The sequence below is a fragment of the Lissotriton helveticus genome, chromosome 4_1 (assembly GCF_964261635.1).
Source record: "Lissotriton helveticus chromosome 4_1, aLisHel1.1, whole genome shotgun sequence".
In the NCBI taxonomy this organism is placed as follows: domain Eukaryota; kingdom Metazoa; phylum Chordata; class Amphibia; order Caudata; family Salamandridae; genus Lissotriton; species Lissotriton helveticus.
This window is the reverse complement of record NC_136063.1, coordinates 1321292074-1321314528: the sequence shown is the minus strand read 5'-3', so window position 1 is coordinate 1321314528 and position 22455 is coordinate 1321292074.

The window sequence follows — 22455 nt, the reverse complement described above, 5'->3', positions numbered from 1 at the left end:
TTCATTAGCCGTAGTATTCACAAAATTTCTTCCTCTCCAATTGGTTTGTTTGAATCTATGACCTACTAATTTCTAGGTACCCTTGGATCATAGGTTTCTCCCTGGACTACACCACCCGGACAGTAAACATAAAACACACTGTATTAGTATTTGTTTGGATTGCCTTTTTCACTGGTCAGAGGGCAGTCAGTCCTTGCAGGGCAATATCAATCTTGTGTACTGTTGAGGGGAGGAGCTACGCTAGCAACTAAGAGGCCGCTTAGGCTCCCGGCTCCGCCGACCTCCGTCCCCTGCCGGATAATCCTGCTACAAATCCTGAATTTACACCCTGCCTCCAGGCGTGTGAACTACCGTGATATACCTTGGCGCGATCCCGGGACTTTTACTAGCTTGGCGGACGGAGTTATGTTGTGTTTTAGTTTGAGGCCAACACCAGCTTGTGAGCCGGGGACTCGAGTACTGGCCCAGCCGGGTTCCAGTTGAATAACATCGGCCGTGGGTGATCGACAGGGTCCGGTCCTCAGAGATGGAGAACTTTCTTAGCCCTATTTTGACGGTGGTTGTTGATTTGGCTTACAATCGATACAGGGTTGACGAGGCACGACTGTACTGTGGGCGGAGGTCCCTGACCCGGAGACCCGGCTTACCGCCCCCCCGGTGTTCGCCGGGCCGGAGTCTTCGCTTGCGGTACCGGAGCCTGGATTGTGATCTTGGTAAGCCCTCGGTCTCCCTCCGCGACAGTCCGTCCCCAATTGCTGGTTCCCCCGGGCAAGACCGATGTCTCTGGGGGACGTGAACATGGTCGACTTGGGAAATAATTTTGTGGGACGGACTGAGTCTGAGCCGTCGATACGGAGTGTGCTGGCAGCTATCGGGGCACTGCATTCCCATGTGGCACCCCTGTTGCTCTGGGTGAGCGTTTGAACTATTCCTTATGCCAAGCTCTGCAGAGATCTCATCCTGAACAGCTTTGGCTTGCAGAATGAATGCACAATATTGTGGCTGAGTTACATATCAAGTTCACTAAAGGCCCTTGGGCTATCCTCTCTCTTTTCCTCTCCTACTAATATAAAGAAAGAAAATAAATTGCTGGTTAAGAAATTATATTAACAGTCCTGTGAAGACACCAGACTCGCAGTGGAGACCATGAAATGAAGAGTGTTATTTCACCTTCTCCTGAGCCAGATTTTTATCTCTTGCTTGAATTAACACAATGGGAGAGACTTCTGTTCTTCCAATTTGGATCCAGTACTGGCTTTTGTCCTTTGCTGAATCGTATGCCATTATGGGGAATTCTGCTCCATCCTATCCCTGTGATGGCATCTCGGAACAGTCCTTGTTGATTATATGTTTTTGTACCTGTATAAATCATGCACAAAAGCACTTTTTTAAACTACTGTTAAGAACCCTCGGCCGACGCAGGTGTAAAGAAGATCTATATCACCTGCAATTGCTGAATACTCAAATATCTCCTTCAATTATTTTTTTTTAAAGCTGCTATTAGAGTTAGAAGAACCAGGGAGGGTTAATATTTCTCCCTGAACTGAGAGGCAGTTTTCTCTTATTGACGGTATATTAGCATTGAGGGATCTTAATCTCCTATTATTGTGTAAATTAGAATCTTAGAGCTCTCATTTTTCTGATCTGCACTTCTGCTGTTTTATGATTTTTGCCCATTGATGATGGTCCAATTGTGGAATTTAATAATGATGGACTATTATGTGTGGTATGTTCTTTCTCTTTGCCTTTTTTGGCCAGACCAGCCGAATAAAGATCTATTGAATTGAATTGAATTGAATTGAAATGTGCACTATTATTCTGCAAATGTGAATAGCTGACAATTTCCCTGTAGAGAAAAGCTTATCTCACAATCCAAAATCTGAAAGAGTGGAGTCACTTAGTCCCACATTGGGCCTCCTTTATGAAGATTTGGCACAGGGCAGTGGCACAAGGAATCTTGCTGCTCTGCCTTGCGTCAAAAGAAAAGGGCAGGAATGCACTGTATCTATCAGCTATGGCGCAATCCTGTCCTTTTCCGCAGTGCTGGCGCACAATGGGCTGCCATGCACCAACACAGGCCCCCTTGATGCCATGGTGCAAGGGTGTCTGCATAGTGTAGTGGTGATTGTTTTTGTGCAAGAAAGGACACCTTCCTGCACAAAAACAATCACAAGATGTGTTTTCCTGTTTCTATGTGTGCTGCAGTACACACAAAAAAAGGGAAACATTAGGAGAAATAGGGATATTTCTCCTTGTTGCTCCTCCCTAACGCCACCCCTGTGGTGGCGTTAGAATCTGACGCAATCCTAGGTTTATGATTCTTCGTAACTCGGGGAATGCTTCAGATTCCATATGTGTGGCGTGTGCGAAGGTCCACACCAACCACCATGGAACGTCCCTTTCATGCAGTGTTCTGCGTAAAAGGGGCACATATATACAAGGCCATGAAAAGCCACGTAAAGTGGCTTTGCGTGGCGTTGTAAATATGTTACAGGACATTGCGCCCTCAGATTTTCAAAAAAGTGAGGCTCTGGCAGTGCATAGGAGATGTTAGGGGCCTCATAAATTGAAACCTTCTGTGCTTAATTTGAGCAAGTGGTTGCTGGTGGAGGGGCACCGGCACTATTTTTGAGGACCGGAACTTTTTTTCACGCACCTGATATTTCCTGTTTGCAAAAGACGGAAAAACACAGTGATCGGAAAGACAGAGAAAGAGAAAGAAGACAAAACCGTCACAAAAAGACGAAAGCAGGACTCTGCAAGGGGGAGAAAAAGGGGCAGGGAGTCTCTGGTAGTGAATTAAACGCCACCAGTGTTGGTATACAGCAGGCCGATGATTAGTTGCACCTGTCGCGGCATATGAGCAGGGCTTCGGGTAACGAGAATCTTTCTTTTACAAATTAACCACTGCTCAACTTCACACCGAATTTCATACTGGCCAACCAGAGTCGTAATTTGTCTAGAAACTTGTTGATGTCAGTCCCATCTGTGCTTAAAAGGAATCCTGATGCTTATCTGAAGAGTACGTGAACAAGCATCTCTAGAAGAATACGTAAACAGGTATTTCTCCTCACCCAGCTTCAGCAATGCTAGGTATCAGCTTCTTCAAACAATCGCATCTGAATAAAAGTCAAGGAGTGGCCCACTCACACCACTTCATGAAATACCCTGAGGAAATGTCAGAAAAGTAAAACGACTTCACCTCAGCAGCATCTCCAGAAAGACAGGTTTTTAATGTTCACTCAGGACCTTCTCTCACAATCAGCTTCACTCGTCAACTCTAAGCTGATACCTGACACTAGAATCAAAGCTTCAGCACAATGGAGCAGCAGCACATGGCATCCATAATCCTCGGCCACAGACTGCTGTCAGGCATGTAGCACACTTACTCGGTATAGCTGAAACTAGTTAGTCTCCCAGGGGAGAGGATGTGTCCTGACGGCTAGATTGCTGATTTTGGAGCTGGAAACCAAGGTTCGAGCCTCGGGGTCACGTCCACATCCTGTGATTCTGGGCAGATAACTTGGTCTCACCATCCCTACCAAAAAATTAATGTGTCTTTGTGGAACATAATCAGTGGTCATGTAAAGCGCTCCAATACCTTTGGGTCGAATGTGTGCTATATAAATCTGCAAAGAAAAAAATAATATAAAGGAAAAATCATATTGAGAAACCTGGTGAGGAAAAAGCTGCTACCTCTATCATACTTGAAAAAATACAAGTGCTGTGTGAAAATATTCACGTTCGCTAAACATGGCGTTTGGAAGATTGTGCTCCAAGTGGTTATTTTCCATTTATTAGGAAACTAGGGCCCAGATTTAGCAAAGGTTTGCATCACCCTTGGACCACGCAAGGGGACGCAGGGCAACGCAAAACATAGAGTGAGATGTATCAAGCCATGCAAGGCCACCTTACATGGCCCTAAGTGGCTTAGTAAATCTTGTGGAACCCAAGGAAGCGCAAGTCTCTGCTTTGCCCTACTCTGCCCCATGTGTGGAGCGTGGGTGTTCCCATGCATCCACTCATGGATTTTGGCGCACTACCATATTTACCATGGGAATGCATCAAAATGCTACGCCTTCCCAGGTGAGATGTAACAAGGAGAAATATGTTTATTTATCTTTGCTTTTCCTATGTATGCTGTATTCTGCACAACATGTAGAAACAAGGACACCCCTCGGAGGATTGTTTTTGTGCAGGAAGGAGTTTCTTCCTGCACAAAAACAATTCCACCTGCAATGCAGGTACCCTTGCACCATGGTGCAAGTGTTCCTGCGTTGGTATGCATTACATAGTGCGCCAGTGCAAGGAAAGGACAGGAATGCGCATTTAATATTAAATATGGAGCATACCTGTCCTCTACCTGTCATGCAACGCAGCGCAGCAAGTTGTCTTGCTGCACCGTGTTGTGTGACATTTTGATAGATCTCCCTCTAGGTCTTTAATTTAACTTAGGTATTGAAGTTTAAAATATGAATACAATTAAAAATAAATTAGTATAATATTAAAGAATTCATATAAGGTAAAGTAAAAATAAATACAAATATATACATTAAAAAATTATATAAACAAATTATAAAATAAATTACATTCAAATTATTAATACCAATAAAAATAATAAACATATGTAGATAACATATAGAGGCTTAAATAAAAACAAGAATTGCTAAAAATTTAAATATACAATAAATAAGAATGATTTAATTTTCTAATAAAATAAACATATTTAAAAAACTAGGTAAACATTACAATAAATATTACCACTCCTAACTAAGCAGTACTAGGGTAATTGCAGGTCTTTGCCAGCGTAAAATTTACTATTTCCACTCCAATTTGAGCAACAGTAGGGAAAGTGTTGGACTTTGAAGGGGTAAGATTTAGCATTGGACTCCAACCACACAAACAGTAGGGAACATGTTGGATTTTGTAGGGGTCAGATTTATTATTCCCAGTCCAATCTAAACAACAATAGGGAAAGTGTTAGATTTAGGAGGGGTTAGATTTACTATTGCCAGTTCAATTTGAGCAACTTTAGAGAGTGTTTTGTACTTTGGAGGGGTCAGATTTACTCCAATCTAAGCAGCAGTAGGGAAATGGTTGTTGGTCTTTGAAAGGATCAGATTTGTATTTCCACCCTTAAATTTGTTAAATAAAATATTGATAATGGACCAATATTGTTTAAGTATATTTAAAATATAATACTCATTCATTAAATATAAAACAAATAAAATTATATTTAAGGCATTTCATATTACAAATACAAAATCTTTAAATAAAGGAAACATATTTTCAATAAAAACACTTAAGAACCTTGCTAATTTAAATACCAAAAAGCTGACAATTAAAGCTAACAAAAACAAATAATATTCAAACGAAAAATTATTAATATTACATAAAAAACAAAAACATTATTTATTTATTTTATTTGTTCAACTTATTAAGAGCACTATCACCTAGCAGGTACCCTGGCGCTGAGCAGCCAAAAATAGGGGGGTAGGGGGGGAAAGGGTCCCACCGGGCAGGTCATCTAGGTCTTCGGAAACAGGCAAGTTTTCACCTGTCTCCTAAATGGGAGAAGTTCTCTGATTTGTCAAATATCACAGGGAAGTTTATTCCACAATCTAGCAGCAGCTACTTCAAAGGACCTGCCTCCTGACCTGGCTCTCCTGAAGTTGGGCACCTTCACTAGTCTAGCTGAGGACGAGCGAAGCAATCTCGCTGGAGTATACCAATCAAACTTTTTCCGCAGAGGCTTTGGTCCACTCCCATGAAGGGCTTTAAAAACCAGGCAGAGTGATTTAAAATGCACTCTCTGTCTCACAGGAAGCCAGTGGAGCTTGGCAAGGGCAGCAGATGCAGAACACCTTCTTGATAAGCCAAGCACCAGCTTCGCGGTCGCTGATTGGATCCTTTGTAGCCTATCCAAGAGAAAATAAGGAGCATCTAAAAGGAGGGCATTACAGTAGTCAAGCCTACTTAAAATTGTGCACCTTGCTACTGTAGCACGCGCCTGATAAGGTAAGAGGGGAAAGATCTTACGAAGGGACCTAATAATAGCAAAACAGGTGGCTGTAGTTTTTATAACCTGAGCTTCCAAAGAGAGCCTGCAGTCGAACATAATGCCCAAGTTGCGAGCACTTTTTATCGGCTGCACAGCATTAGAGAAGCCAGAGGGCCAAAAATTGTCCGGGAGCGGGAGAGGACGGGCGATATTATTTGCAGCGCACACCACCACCTCAGTTTTGCCGGCATTGAATTGTAAGGAATTGGTCCGAAGCCATCGGGCAGTATCCTGCAAGCAATCATGAAAGATCTCGATTGAAATTGAGTCCTCTCCTTCAAAGGAGAGGATCATCTGGGTGTCATCCGCGTAGTTCACCGTGTCAATATTATAGGATTTTATAACCGCAATCAAAGGTTTTAAGTAAATATTAAAAAGGATAGGACTGATTGCCGATCCTTGCGGCACACCAAACTGCACATTAGAGAAGGCTGATTGAAAAGGGGGGAGAGAGACTGCCTGCTGTCTATCATGCAGAAAAGAGCGGAACCAGCGTAAAGCACAGCCTCTCACTCCTGCCTCGCTAAGTCTTCCCTGCAAAATCTCATGGTCCACCGTATCGAAGGCGGCAGACAGGTCAAGCAGAATCAATATAGCTGACTGGCCCCTGTCTGTCCGCCCTCGAAGTTTGTCCATGACTGTCACCAGAGCGGTCTCTGTTCCATGTGCCGGCCGGAAGCCGAACTGAACTTTTTCCAGCCAGTTATGTTGTTCTAGATGCTCAGAGAGAGTAATGGCGACAGCACGTTCTACAATTTTAGCTGGAAATGGTAGCAAAGAAATTGGCCTGTAATTTTTAGAGCAGTCAGGATCTAGAGACAGCTTCTTCAGCAATGGTGATACTAATGCTTGTTTCCATTGTCTGGGGACAACTCCGCTCTCCAGCGACTGATTACAGATCAACCGAAGGGTGGGGAGGAGGTCCTGCTCATGTTCTTTCCAGATCTTATGTGGCACTGGGTCCAAAATGGATCCAGAAGTAATACTGTGTGCTATACGGCTGAAATCCTCTGTGGAGAGCGGTCCAAGCTCGGTCAGGGTTTCAGCATCCTGCCACCCCAAACCATTATCCATGCCCTTTGGCTCATCCTCAGATGGGGTTTCTGGGGTCTTAATTCCAGGGTTCCTGGTGGCCGGCTGCCCAACCCCAAGATCCTTAATGATTGATTGGAATTTTTTTTAAAGAAACTAGCCAAGTTTTCACAGAGGTCCTGGGAGGGAACTATTTCGTTCTTAGCACAATCAGGGTTTGTAATGCTGTTTAGAATATTAAAAACACTCCTGGAGCTATTGGCGGCATTGCAAATAATTGAGGTGAAGTAATCAGCTTTAACCTTTCTTATCACACGTTTATACTCCTCAATTTTAAGTTTCCACAGCATCTTATCTGCCTCTTTATAACCATACCTCCATCTCCTTTCTGCCTGTTTGCATCCTAATTTCAAATCTTTTAAAGATGCATTAAACCAAGGGGCGGATGCTTTCCCCTTGCCTCTATGCTTTTTGAGCGGGGCACAGGTATCCAAGGTTGTGGTGACCTGTAGACACAGTGAGGTGTAATTGTCCTCAATCGAATTTTCTGGACGGAAACTTTCCCTAATTTTTCACACAGGTCCGCTGCTCCTCATATGAGCCAGCCCCTTCCAATTTCTACTGACATATTCCGTCAGCGGGTGCCGGGCTTGGGTTAGATGAGACTTAGATTTCACACAGAATTTTACCAAAAAGTGATCCGTCCAGTCCATGGGAAGAACCCCATCCATCTGCAGGAGGTTCGGTTCGGATATCACCAAGTCAAGGAGGTGACCGGCTTTGTATGTAGCCTTGGAGACCAGCTGATGGAGACCAAAACCCTCACAGGACTGAAGCAGGTTACGAAGACCGGGGTCTAAGGAACCATTAAACCACAGGTTAAAGTCCCCCAGAATGATCAGTTTATGGTGGGAGGCCGCCACGTTGGAAAAGGATTCCAGCAATAAGCCTTGCTGCTGAATGCTAAAGGCCCCAGGAGGTCTATAGCATACAATCCCTGTGCAGACCAACCCCTGTTCATTTTTAATGGACACCCCAAGTAGTTCTAAGCCCGTGATTGCGTCAATATTAAAATTAACGATCCTCCAGGAGTCTCTATAAATGATTCCCACTCCACCTCCCCTCCCCTGAAGCCTAGGTTGATGGTGGATTTTATACCCCGGTGGGCATGCCCACCCTAAGTCGACCTCACAGTCATTGCTAGTCCATGTTTCGGTCATAAATAGACCATCAAGCTCATGAACTTGTATGAGTAGCTGAATTTATACATTATGTTTTGGAAGTGACCTCACGTTAAGGAGTCCACACATCATTAACCCTTTATCAAGAAATTCTCCAAGAGGAGAAGCTGATAATAAAAAAATCAAGGGTACCTTTGTCAGTATGAGAGTCACGAATCTGCAAAAGGTGCTCCCTGGAGTATTTTTTTACATTAGACTCGCCCTTAACAGCTTCCTCAAGTATGATACAAGCAGCATGGCTGGTGCTGAGCGCGACTTTGGCGCGGACAGGCGCAGACGGGCTTGCCGCGCCGTCGAGCCCGCTGCGCGTCCGTACCATCCCCAATTATGTAGCCCTGAGCGAGCGAGTGGCTGCAGGTGTCAGCAACCACTAGAGCGTCGCCCCTACTACCACCAATATGGCCGGTCCGCTCGCACGGACGGACCTCGCCAATCTCCAAGTACCGTGGCAGAGAGAACGCCCCCGGCCCTTCAGCAGTGTCAGAGAGCGCCAAATGAGCACAAGGTGAGTTAAAAACAAAAATTACAAACACTGTAAAAACTGTATTTTTTTTAAAACGAGCAGAGAAAAAGATCGTGTAACCGCACAGGTAGCTCCCTGCCTGTTTCAAATAATACTCAATAAATACTAAATTATTTAACACAACTAAGATCCTACTAACCTGAAAAACAAATGCTGACGATTAAGATAATTTAAAAAAAACAAATAATATAAAAAAAGATAAATTATTGTTCTTAAATGCAAAATTAAATTAAACTTTAAAAATAATATACTTAATAAATACAAAATTAACACAATCAAAAAATAAATAAAGTGATACACCTCCTGAACCATTAAAAATCAACAAATAATTAAAATAACAACTAATTGAATAATTTACAGAATTATTTATAAATTAAATACAAAGACTTAGATAAAAACGTATTATAAATTAACAATAATACTTTTCATATTAGAAAATGTCCCACCCTAATCTCCTACAAACCCAATAACCCAGTACTATCTTAACAATGTCTAATACCTTATGATACTTAAATAAAAAACAATATTATACTGAAATATATTAAAAACAATATTATAGACAACTATAATTAAAAACATTTAAATGATTAAAAAACAATATTCTTGCCTTCAACATTAATTCCCACAATATTCGTGATGTCACAATATTCTGGCCATGATATTTGTGACCCACAATATTATTGATTTGATATTTTGGTCAAACACTGTGTTATACACGTTATTGTAGTAAGCAAAGGGGAGAGTGTAAACTCTGGGAAATTGAGAATCTTAGAAACTTAAAACATTGGGACTATAAGATTGATCACAAACTTTCACTGATTCAATGAGAGTATATGTATGTTATAGTAACTTATTGAGCGCAAACAATCACCCGATGGTGTCAAGTCACTAGCTCTGAGTGAGAAAAATATGAGCCCTAATCTTAGTTCTTCATGGGAAAAAGCCAGGTTTTTAGTTCCTCACCAAACATAAGCAAGTTGGGAACAGTCCTAATATGAGGTGTGGGGGAAATAGGTTCCATTCATTAGCCGTAGTATTCACAAAATTTCTTCCTCTCCAATTGGTTTGTTTGAATCTATGACCTACTAATTTCTAGGTACCCTTGGATCATAGGTTTCTCCCTGGACTACACCACCCGGACAGTAAACATAAAACACACTGTATTAGTATTTGTTTGGATTGCCTTTTTCACTGGTCAGAGGGCAGTCAGTCCTTGCAGGGCAATATCAATCTTGTGTACTGTTGAGGGGAGGAGCTACGCTAGCAACTAAGATGGCCGCTTAGGCTCCCGGCTCCGCCGACCTCCGTCCCCTGCCGGATAATCCTGCTACAAATCCTGAATTTACACCCTGCCTCCAGGCGTGTGAACTACCGTGATATACCTTGGCGCGATCCCGGGACTTTTACTAGCTTGGCGGACGGAGTTATGTTGTGTTTTAGTTTGAGGCCAACACCAGCTTGTGAGCCGGGGACTCGAGTACTGGCCCAGCCGGGTTCCAGTTGAATAACATCGGCCGTGGGTGATCGACAGGGTCCGGTCCTCAGAGATGGAGAACTTTCTTAGCCCTATTTTGACGGTGGTTGTTGATTTGGCTTACAATCGATACAGGGTTGACGAGGCACGACTGTACTGTGGGCGGAGGTCCCTGACCAGGAGACCCGGCTTACCGCCCCCCCCGGTTTTCACCGGGCTGGAGTCTTCGCTTGCGGTACCGGAGCCTGGATTGTGATCTTGGTAAGCCCTCGGTCTCCCTCCGCGACAGTCCGTCCCCAATTGCTGGTTCCCCCGGGCAAGACCGATGTCTCTGGGGGACGCGAACATGGTCGACTTGGGAAAAAATTTGGTGGGACGGACTGAGTCTGAGCCGTCGATACGGAGTGTGCTGGCAGCTATCGGGGCACTACATTCCCATGTGGCACCCCTGTTGCTCTGGGTGAGCGTTTGAACTATTCCTTATGCCAAGCTCTGTAGAGATCTCATCCTGAACAGCTTTGGCTTGCAGAATGAATGCACAATATTGTGGCTGAGTTACATATCAAGTTCACTAAAGGCCCTTGGGCTATCCTCTCTCTTTTCCTCTCCTACTAATATAAAGAAAGAAAATAAATTGCTGGTTAAGAAATTATATTAACAGTCCTGTGAAGACACCAGACTCGCAGTGGAGACCATGAAATGAAGAGTGTTATTTCACCTTCTCCTGAGCCAGATTTTTATCTATTGCTTGAATTAACACAATGAGAGAGACTTCTGTTCTTCCAATTTGGATCCAGTACTGGCTTTTGTCCTTTGCTGAATCGTATGCCACTATGGGGAATTCTGCTCCGTCCTATCCCTGTGATGGCATCTCGGAACAGTCCTTGTTGATTATATGTTTTTGTACCTGTATAAATCATGCACAAAAGCACTTTTTTAAACTACTGTTAAGAACCCTCGGCCGACGCAGGTGTAAAGAAGATCTATATCACCTGCAATTGCTGAATACTCAAATATCTCCTTCAATTATTTTTTTTTAAAGCTGCTATTAGAGTTAGAAGAACCAGGGAGGGTTAATATTTCTCCCTGAACTGAGAGGCAGTTTTCTCTTATTGACGGTATATTAGCATTGAGGGATCTTAATCTCCTATTATTGTGTAAATTAGAATCTTAGAGCTCTCATTTTTCTGATCTGCACTTCTGCTGTTTTATGATTTTTGCCCATTGATGATGGTCCAATTGTGGAATTTAATAATGATGGACTATTATGTGTGGTATGTTCTTTCTCTTTCCCTTTTTTGGCCAGACCAGCCGAATAAAGATCTATTGAATTGAATTGAATTGAATTGAAATGTGCACTATTATTCTGCAAATGTGAATAGCTGACAATTTCCCTGTAGAGAAAAGCTTATCTCACAATCCAAAATCTGAAAGAGTGGAGTCACTTAGTCCCACATTGGGCCTCATTTATGAGGATTTGGCACAGGGCAGTGGCACAAGGAATCTTGCTGCTCTGCCTTGCGTCAAAAGAAAAGGGCAGGAATGCACTGTATCTATCAGCTATGGCGCAATCCTGTCCTTTTCCGCAGTGCTGGCGCACAATGGGCTGCCATGCACCAACACAGGCCCCCTTGATGCCATGGTGCAAGGGTGTCTGCATAGTGTAGTGGTGATTGTTTTTGTGCAAGAAAGGACACCTTCCTGCACAAAAACAATCACAAGATGTGTTTTCCTGTTTCTATGTGTGCTGCAGTACACACAGAAAAAGGGAAACATTAGGAGAAATAGGGATATTTCTCCTTGTTGCTCCTCCCTAACGCCACCCCTGTGGTGGCGTTAGAATCTGACGCAATCCTAGGTTTATGATTCTTCGTAACTCGGGGAATGCTTCAGATTCCATATGTGTGGCGTGTGCGAAGGTCCACACCAACCACCATGGAACGTCCCTTTCATGCAGTGTTCTGCGTGAAAGGGGCACATATATACAAGGCCATGAAAAGCCACGTAAAGTGGCTTTGCGTGGCGTTGTAAATATGTTACAGGACATTGCGCCCTCAGAGCGTCAAAAAAGTGATGCTCTGGCAGTGCATATGAGATGTTAGGGGCCTCATAAATTGAAACCTTCTGTGCTTAATTTGAGCAAGTGGTTGCTGGTGGAGGGGCACCGGCACTATTTTTGAGGACCGGAACTTATTTTCACGCACCTGATATTTCCTGTTTGCAAAAGACGGAAAAACACAGTGATCGGAAAGACAGAGAAAGAGAAAGAAGACAAAACCGTCACAAAAAGACAAAAGCAGGACTCTGCAAGGGGGAGAAAAAGGGGCAGGGAGTCTCTGGTAGTGAATTAAACGCCACCAGTGTTGGTATACAGCAGGCCGATGATTAGTTGCACCTGTCGCGGCATATGAGCAGGGCTTCAGGTAACGAGAATCTTTCTTTTACAAATTAACCACTGCTCAACTTCACACCGAATTTCATACTGGCCAACCAGAGTCGTAATTTGTCTAGAAACTTGTTGATGTCAGTCCCATCTGTGCTTAAAAGGAATCCTGATGCTTATCTGAAGAGTACGTGAACAAGCATCTCTAGAAGAATACGTAAACAGGTATTTCTCCTCACCCAGCTTCAGCAATGCTAGGTATCAGCTTCTTCAAACAATCGCATCTGAATAAAAGTCAAGGAGTGGCCCTTTCACACCACTTCATGAAATACCCTGAGGAAATGTCAGAAAAGTAAAACGACTTCACCTCAGCAGCATCTCCAGAAAGACAGGTTTTTAATGTTCTCTCAGGACCTTCTCTCACAATCAGCTTCACTCGTCAACTCTAAGCTGATACCTGACACTAGAATCAAAACTTCAGCACAATGGAGCAGCAGCACATGGCATCCATAATCCTCGGCCACAGACTGCTGTCAGGCATGTAGCACACTTACTCGGTATAGCTGAAACTAGTTAGTCTCTCTGGGGAGAGGATGTGTCCTGACTGCTAGATTGCTGACTTTGGAGCTGGGAAACCAAGGTTCGAGCCTCGGGGTTGTAGCATCGTGCTACATAGAAAACACAGACTCAGATTCTTATTCTACTGGAGCTTTATTGCCTGCTTCCGTTGCCTTCCCTGTCCCTATTCTAACTGTCGTGGTTCCTGTCTCTGGCTCCTCCCGTTCCTGCTCCTCCCTCTTAACTCCACCCCAACCACTAGACCACATCATACAATCCGACATCTCCCCCTTTCTTAACAAACTGAACTTAATTTCCACAGTGTTCGCAATTCTTCAATCCACCACACGGGTTGGCGGACGGCTTGTTCTTCAAGCATCAGTAGTGTCGAATCCGTGGTGGTCCTGACATTGGCCAATCTTTTCGGTGCCTTAACCAAGACATCCTTGATTACGGGAGTGCACTTTTGAGAATGCAACCCATTATGTGTGGGCTGTTTATTATCCGGTTCCGCAGTTATCATGGTTCTTTCATGTTGTGTGACTGCTGCTGGCTCAGCTCGGCAGTGGCAGTCTGCTTTCCTTGGTGACTCTTGTTCTGTTGACGGTTGATCTCCTTCGGGAGTGGACAATGTTCCGGTCTTCTTCCGAGCTCCCACCTGTAAGGTTATTTCTCTTTGTCTTGTCGGGTTGGGAGCGGCACTGTTCTTCTGTTCACCATCGGGCATGCCAGACATTAATGTACTATCTGAAATGGGTGTCCTGTCTTGATTCCTGGACTCGTTTGCTGCCTCTGTTTGTCTCTCTCTCTCCCACTCATGTTTGAGACCGGCGAAACCCCTGACCATCCGGTCAGGTACCTGTTTCTCTCTCATTCGGTGACAGTCGATCTCCGTCACCGCTTTTGGTCCTCCTCCCGGGGTGACAGGATAATCCTTTTCTACTTGGTAGATACTGTCCCATCTCTTTGTTTTCCTTCCGTCAGTTCTTTTAGTCAGCCTTGCTGATCCCATCAGGGGTGACGGCACATTACTCATGTCTTGAAATGGCGATGACTGATGTGACATGGTGTCCTTTGGTTCTGTTGTGCGGTCGGGTGACTGATGCCATGGACGTGGTCGGGACCATGATTTTGTTGACCTGAATGATTGGACAGACATACTTTCTGACTCGGAGGAGTCGTTCGTGGATTTCTTTTGAGAACGTTCCTTTGTGGGCATCGTGACTGATAAGTTTATTGAGTCGGTGGTTTGGGATGACATGCTCCTGAAGTCGGAGCTATCTATGGAGCATTCCTTTGGGTACGTCTCTTTATGTGTCTTTTGTGTTGTTGTGATGGAGAGATTGTTTGTTAACCACACATTTACTTCTCTAGTTTGATCTCGGTGCATTTGGTCTTTACCCTTTACACGGGACATCACTTGTCCCATCTCCGTTTTCTCATTGACACAACTGTCTTGAGTGCACGTGCCCCTCCCTTTTCGGTGTCTGAGTGACTTACCACTCCTCATGTGGTTGGTTTCTTCTTCTCGTTCGCTAGACGTGCTGACGTCCGTGCCATTGGGGTGATATGTCTCGCTGATTGATGCTTCCTCGGACTCATCTATAGACTTTGGTGCATAGCGGGAGGACGCCCGGGGATGTTCGTGTGCCGATTTCCGGCGTTGACGGGACTGGTTCTGTCTTCTGTAGTTTGTCTTGCTTGCCCCTTTGTTGAGCAATCTGCCATCTTGTCCATGGGTGTGATCTGACCTGCTTGACACTTCATCCGCTTCGTAGCCATTTTCATCATCGGTTGACTGACTCCTTGAGGTTGAGTAACTCCGTGAGGTTGTCTCAGTATAGTCATCTGTTGACTGACTCCTTGAGGTTGAATAACTCTGCAAGGTTGTATCAGTGTCGCTTTCGCAATCCTGATTCATCCTGGTCTGTTGTGATGGTGACTTGGGGTGTTCCATGACGCTGTGTCTCTTGTTTCGTCTTGGCTCTGATTCACCCGCCTTCTTTTCAGTTTTGTTTGTTCCCTGGGCCTTGCCCCCAGACATGAGGGATGTCTCTCTCCAGACACCCATGTGTCTTGCATTCGAGTGCATGTCTTCCGACAAGTCTTTTGCTTTCATCCGCACTCCAACCTCGGCCCCTCTGATGATTCTCTTTAGTGACCACTGTTCCTGAAGAATCTTGCGCTTTGTGTCTGTGCTTGAACAGCCTTCGATTATCCGGAGCCGAATTGCTTCTTCATTTGTAAATGTATTGAAATAGCAGCCGGGTGCCAGACTTAAGAACCGGGTGATGAATTTCAGCAATGGTTCTCCTGGTTCCTGCCGTGCTGTATTGAAAGCGATGCGAGCATGATCCACTTCCACCGGTGCATGGAAATGGGCACGTAACTTCACTTGGAGTCTTTTATAGCTCTCTGTGTCCTTTTTGGGAAATGTTCTGATTAAGCGTCGGCCCTCATGACCGACCAGTTGAAGGAGTAGCATCAGACATTTTCTGTCTCTTCGCTCACCAATTGCCTCAAGAAAATCGTCCAGTGATTCCAGCCACCGGTTCCATTCTGGCCCCAGGCTCAGGTTGTTAGTCTGTGTCACCGGGGGTGGCACTCCAATGCAGGGGCTCGAAGTATGTGTGTCTTCTCTCACCGACATGATGGTGGACTGCCCTGGCTTGACGATATCGCAGGACTGTTCCCTTACTCTTCTTCTTGTCTTCTTTTGCTGACCCTCCCCGGTCTCTAGTCTCTGTTTGGTTATCTCCTTTGGAATCCGGTAGGTTGAGCCTTTATCGTTGCGTGGTGACGGAGGTATGCTTCGGTATTCGCCTTTGCTCGTGTTTGTTTACGTGCAGGATCCGTGTTTGCTTGTGTTTGTTGTCAGTGTTCTTCCGGTTCGTTCTAAGCTAATGCAGATTGTCCGGTCACTCGGTTGATGAGAGACGACTTCTTTTATACTTGTCTGCTCCCGCTTCTGGATCATTTGTTTTCTTGACTTCTCCCACTTCTGCAACTATTTGTCTTCCCGTGGTGCTGAGGTTTACTTTGGTACTTGTCTTTGCTCGGGTTTATTGGTGTCCACGTGTTGCTTCCATCTATCTCTTGCATGCGTCTATGCTTACTTCTTACCTCTGCCGGTGTTAGTTTGTCTCTTTGGGGCAGTCTGGCCTGTCTTCCTTGTGTTCGTGTCCTCAGTCAGGCACTTTCCATTTGCTGCTGCTTGTTGTTTAGATCTCTTCTCATTTACTTTGCACTTGCCAGTGCTTATTGATCTCTTTTGGGGCTCGTGTGTCGCAACTGCGAATCTCCTCGCACGACGCCCAGGGACTGGACACTCCTCGTTGGGGTCCGGGGAGAGCCGACAGCTCATGCATGTCCTTGTGCTTGTCTATGTGTTTTGCCTTTTGCTTCAGCCTGTGCTTGTTCGCCTTTACACTTGCCAAAGGTTGTTTGCTGTTTTTAGTGTGTTTCCCAATGCTTCATTGAGGTTTCAGGCTCTCTGCCTGACCTCAAAATGGCCGCAGGGGATTGGCCAATGCTGCCTGACTTCAAGATGGCCGCCGGGAATCTCGCTTTCAACGAGATTTTGGTCGTTTCTGCTCGTTCCTTCGACCGGAGCCACACATTCACTCGGGGCTGCAGTTTCCCACTCACCACTCGCCGTTTTCAGCCGCGATCCACCGCCAGAGTCACTGCTGCAGGTGAGATTTCTTTCTTTCGTCTCTTGCCGCCGGAGTGGGCTCCCGGTCGGCTTTTGGTTGTCTCTTGTCCACTCCTCACACGTGGGGTGCTCTTCGCTGCTACTGCCGCCGGGTGGGCTCCGGTGGGCACGCTCAAGCCTCCAGGCACGGGGCGAGCTCCGCTCTGTTCGCCGCCGAGGTGGGCACTCGGTAGGCGCTTTTAGCTCCACGCTCCAGCCCCACACGCAGGGCGAGCTTCAGGCTAGTTGCCGCCGGGGTACGCTCCCGGTGGGCACTTCTGTTCTTGTGCTCCAGCCCCACACACGGGCGAGCTCCGACCCTCCTACGCGCGACGGCGCTCCCACGCTCATTTACCGCTCCAAGCGGTCATGGAGGTTCAGGGTCGGATTTTCACTCACGCTGCCGGGGGACAGGGTCACAGTGTCGGGCAGCGTCACAGAATCAGCACATGTCACACTGTGTGCTCGATCCCACCCTCGTCGCCAGTTGTAGCATCGTGCTACATAGAAAACACAGACTCAGATTCTTATTCTACTGGAGCTTTATTGCCTGCTTCCGTTGCCTTCCCTGTCCCTATTCTAACTGTCGTGGTTCCTGTCTCTGGCTCCTCCCGTTCCTGCTCCTCCCTCTTAACTCCACCCCAACCACTAGACCACATCATACAATCCGACAGGGGTCACGTCCACATCCTGTGATTCTGGGCAGATAACTTGGTCTCACCATCCCTACCAAAAAATTAATGTGTCTTTGTGGAACATAATCAGTGCTCATGTAAAGCGCTCTAATACCTTTGGGTCGAATGTGTGCTATATAAATCTGCAAAGAAAAAAATAATATAAAGGAAAAATCATATTGAGAAACCTGGTGAGGAAAAAGCTGCTACCTCTATCATACTTGAAAAAATACAAGTGCTGTGTGAAAATATTCACGTTCACTAAACATGGTGTTTGGAAGATTGTGCTCCAAGTGGCTATTTTCCATTTATTAGGAAACTAGGGCCCAGATTTAGCAAAGGTTTGCATCACCCTTGGACCACGCAAGGGGGCGCAGGGCAACGCAAAACATAGAGTGAGATGTATCAAGCCATGCAAGGCCACCTTACATGGCCCTAAGTGGCTTAGTAAATCTCGTGGAACCCAAGGAAGCGCAAGTCTCTGTTTTGCCCTACTCTGCCCCATGTGTGGAGCGTGGGTGTTCCCATGCATCCACTCATGGATTTTGGCGCACTACCATATTTACCATTGGAATGCATCAAAATGCTACGCCTTCCCAGGTGAGATGTAACAAGGAGAAATATGTTTATTTATCTTTGCTTTTCCTTTTCCTATGTATGCTGTAATCTGCACAACATGTAGAAACAAGGACACCCCTCGGAGGATTGTTTTTGTGCAGGAAGGAGTTTCTTCCTGCACAAAAACAATTCCACCTGCAATGCAGGTACCCTTGCACCATGGTGCAAGTGTTCCTGCGTTGGTACGCATTACATAGTGCGCCAGTACAAGGAAAGGACAGGAATGCGCATTTAATATTAAATATGGAGCATACCTGTCCTCTACCTGTCATGCAACGCAGCGCAGCAAGTTGCCTTGCTGCACCGCGTTGTGTGACATTTTGATAAATCTCCTTCTAGGTCTTTAATTTAACTTAGGTATTGAAGTTTAAAATATGAATACAATTAAAAATACATTAGTATAATATTAAAGAATTCATATAAGGTAAAGTAAAAATAAATACAAATATATACATTACATATACATATACATTTGAAAGGATTAGATTTGTATTTCCACCCTTAAATTTGTTAAATAAAATATTGATAATGGACCAATATTGTTTAAGTATATTTAAAATATAATACTCATCCATTAAATATAAAACAAATAAAATTATATTTAATGCATTTCATATTAAAAATACAAAATCTTTAAATAAAGGAAACATATTTTCAATAAAAACACTTAAGAACCTTGCTAATTTAAATACCAAAAAGCTGACAATTAAATCTAACAAAAGCAAATAATATTCAAACAAAAAATTATTAATATTACATAAAAAACAAAAACATTATTTATTTATTTTATTTATTCAACTTATTTAAGCGCACTATCACCTAGCAGGTATCCTGGCGCTGAGCAGCCAAAAATAGGGGGGTAGGGGGGGGGGAAAGGGTCCCACCGGGCAGGTCATCTAGATCTTTGGAAACAGCCAAGTTTTCACCTGTCTCCTAAAGGGGAGAAGTTCTCTGATTTGTCTAATATCACAGGGAAGTTTATTCCACAATCTAGCAGCAGCTACTTCAAAGGACCTGCCTGCTGACCTGGCTCTCCAGAAGTTGGGCACCTTCACCAGTCTAGCTGAGGATGAGCGAAGCAATCTCGCTGGATTATACCAATCAAACTTTTTCCGCAGAGGCTTTGGTCCACTCCCATGAAGGGCTTTAAAAACCAGGCAGAGTGATTTAAAATGCACTCTCTGTCTCACAGGAAGCCAGTGGAGCTTGGCAAGGGCAGCCGATACAGAACACCTTCTTGATAAGCCAAGCACCAGCTTGGCGGTCGCTGATTGGATCCTTTGTAGCCTATCCAAGAGAAAATAAGGAGCATCTAAAAGGAGGGCATTACAGTAGTCAAGCCTACTTAAAATTGTGCACCTTGCTACTGTAGCACGCGCCTGATAAGGTAAGAGGGGAAAGATCTTACGAAGGGACCTAATAATAGCAAAACAGGTGGCTGTAGTTTTTATAACCTGAGCTTCCAAAGAGAGCCTGCAGTCGAACATAATGCCCAAGTTGCAGGCACTTTTTATCGGCTGCACAGCATTAGAGAAGCCAGAGGGCCAAAAATTGTCCGGGAGAGGAAGAGGACGGGAGATATTATTCGCAGCGCACACCACCACCTCAGTTTTGCCGGCATTGAATTGTAAGGAATTGGTCCGAAGCCATCGGGCCGTATCCTGCAAGCAATCATGGAAGGCCTCGATTGAAATTGAGTCCTCTCCTTCAAAGGAGAGGATCATCTGGGTTATATCCGCGTAGTTCACCGTGTCAATATTGTAGGATTTTATAACCGCAATCAAAGGTTTTAAGTAAATATTAAAAAGGATAGGACTGATTGCCGATCCTTGCGGCACACCAAACTGCACATTAGAGAAGGCTGATTGAAAAGGGGGGAGAGAGACTGCCTGCTGTCTATCATGCAGAAAAGAGCGGAACCAGCGTAAAGCACAGCCTCTCACTCCTGCCTCGCTAAGTCTTCCCAGCAAAATCTCATGGTCCACCCTATCAAAGGCGGCAGACAGGTCAAGCAGAATCAATATAGCTGACTGGCCCCTGTCTGTCCGCCCTCGAAGTTTGTCCATGATGGTCACCAGAGCGGTCTCTGTTCCATGTGCCGGCCGGAAGCCTAACTGAACTTCCTCCAGCCAGTTATGTTGTTCTAGATGCTCAGAGAGAGTAATGGCGACAGCACGTTCTACAATTTTAGCTGGAAATGGTAGCAAAGAAATTGGCCTGTAATTTTTAGAGCAGTCAGGATCTAGAGACAGCTTCTTCAGCAATGGTGATACTAATGCTTGTTTCCATTGTCTGGGGACAACTCTGCTCTCCAGCAACTGATTACAGATCAACCGAAGGGTGGGGAGGAGGTCCTTCTCATGTTCTTTCCAGATCTTATGTGGCACTGGGTCCAAAATGGATCCAGAAGTAATACTGTGTGCTATACGGTTGAAATCCTCTGTGGAGAGCGGTCCAAGCTCGGTCAGGGTTTCAGCATCCTGCCACCCCAAACCATTATCCATGCCCTTTGGCTCCTCCTCAGATGGGGTTTCTGGGGTCTTAATTCCAGGGTTCCCGGTGGTCGGCTGCCCAACCCCAAGATCCTTAATGATTGATTGGATTTTTTCTTTAAAGAAACTAGCCAAGTTTTCACAGAGGTCCTGGGAGGGAACTATTTCGTTCTTAGCACAATCAGGGTTTGTAATGCTGTTTAGAATATTAAAAACACACCTGGAGCTATTGGCGGCATTGCAAATAATTGAGGTGAAGTAATCAGCTTTAACCTTTCTTATTGCATGTTTATACTCCTCAATTTTAAGTTTCCACAGCATCTTATCTGCCTCTTTATAACCATACCTCCATCTCCTTTCTGCCTGTTTGCATCCTAATTTCAAATCTTTTAAAGATGCATTAAACCAAGGGGGGGGATGCTTTCCCCTTGCCTCTATGCTTTTTGAGCGGGGCACAGGTATCCAAGGTTGTGGTGACCTGTAGACACAGTGAGGTGTAATTGTCCTCAACCAAATTTTCTGGACGGACACTTTCCCTAATTTTAAACACAGGTCCGCTGCTCCTCATATGAGCCAGCCCCTTCCAATTTCTACTGACATATTCCGTCAGCGGGCGCCGGGCTTGGGTTAGATGAGACTTAGATTTCACACAGAATTTTACCAAAAAGTGATCCGTCCAGTCCATGGGAAGAACCCCACCCATCTGCAGGAGGTTTGGTTTGGATATCACCAAGTCAAGGAGGTGACCGGCTTTGTGTGTAGCGTTGGAGACCAGCTGATGGAGACCAAAACCCTCACAGGACTGAAGCAGATTACGAAGACCGGGGTCTAAGGAACCATTAAACCACAGGTTAAAGTCCCCCAGAATGATCAGTTTATGGTGGGAGGCCGCCACGTTGGAAAAGGATTCCAGCAATAAGCCTTGCTGCTGAATGCTAAAGGCCCCAGGAGGTCTATAGCATACAATCCCTGTGCAGACCAACCCCTGTTCATTTTTAATGGACACCCCAAGTAGTTCTAAGCCCGTGATTGCGTCAATATTAAAATTAACGATCCTCCAGGAGTCTCTATTTGTATGCTTTTTAAGCATACAAACGCTCTGCCTTACCTACTGGAAGCGCTGCTGACACGCGCTAATCCAGCTCATCAGCCTCGGGGAATCACCATTACCGAGAGCACGCCAAAGGCGAAGCCACGCCCCCTGCGAGGCCACGCCCACCGACCCAGCCTATAAACGCTCTCCTAGCGCACCGATCCCCAATCACTTGATAGCCTCTGAGGCGGAAGCCGGAGGTGTTTGTAACTTGCTCGATTTTAAAACTGTCACTTAAATAACTTGTATTCACTGCTCTTTTTAAGCATACAAACGCTCTGCCTTACCTACTGGAAGCGCTGCTGACACGCGCTAATCCAGCTCATCAGCCTCGGGGAATCACCATTACCGAGAGCACGCCAAAGGCGAAGCCACGCCCCCTGCGAGGCCACGCCCACTAACTTCCAGCACAAATGTGTCGACCCCCCCAGCGCAGCGGACGAGCGCAGCGGGAGCGCCGTTTGCGCGCCGAAGGCGCGCCTAAGGCAAGCCCGCCTGCGCCCGTCCGCGCGCGACCGGGCCTAGGGCCAGATCCCCTGGCTGCCAGAGCCTCCGCCAAAACCACATATTCCCGCCGTGACCTTTTAAGCCTCAGGCCTTCCCTCGCCTCCT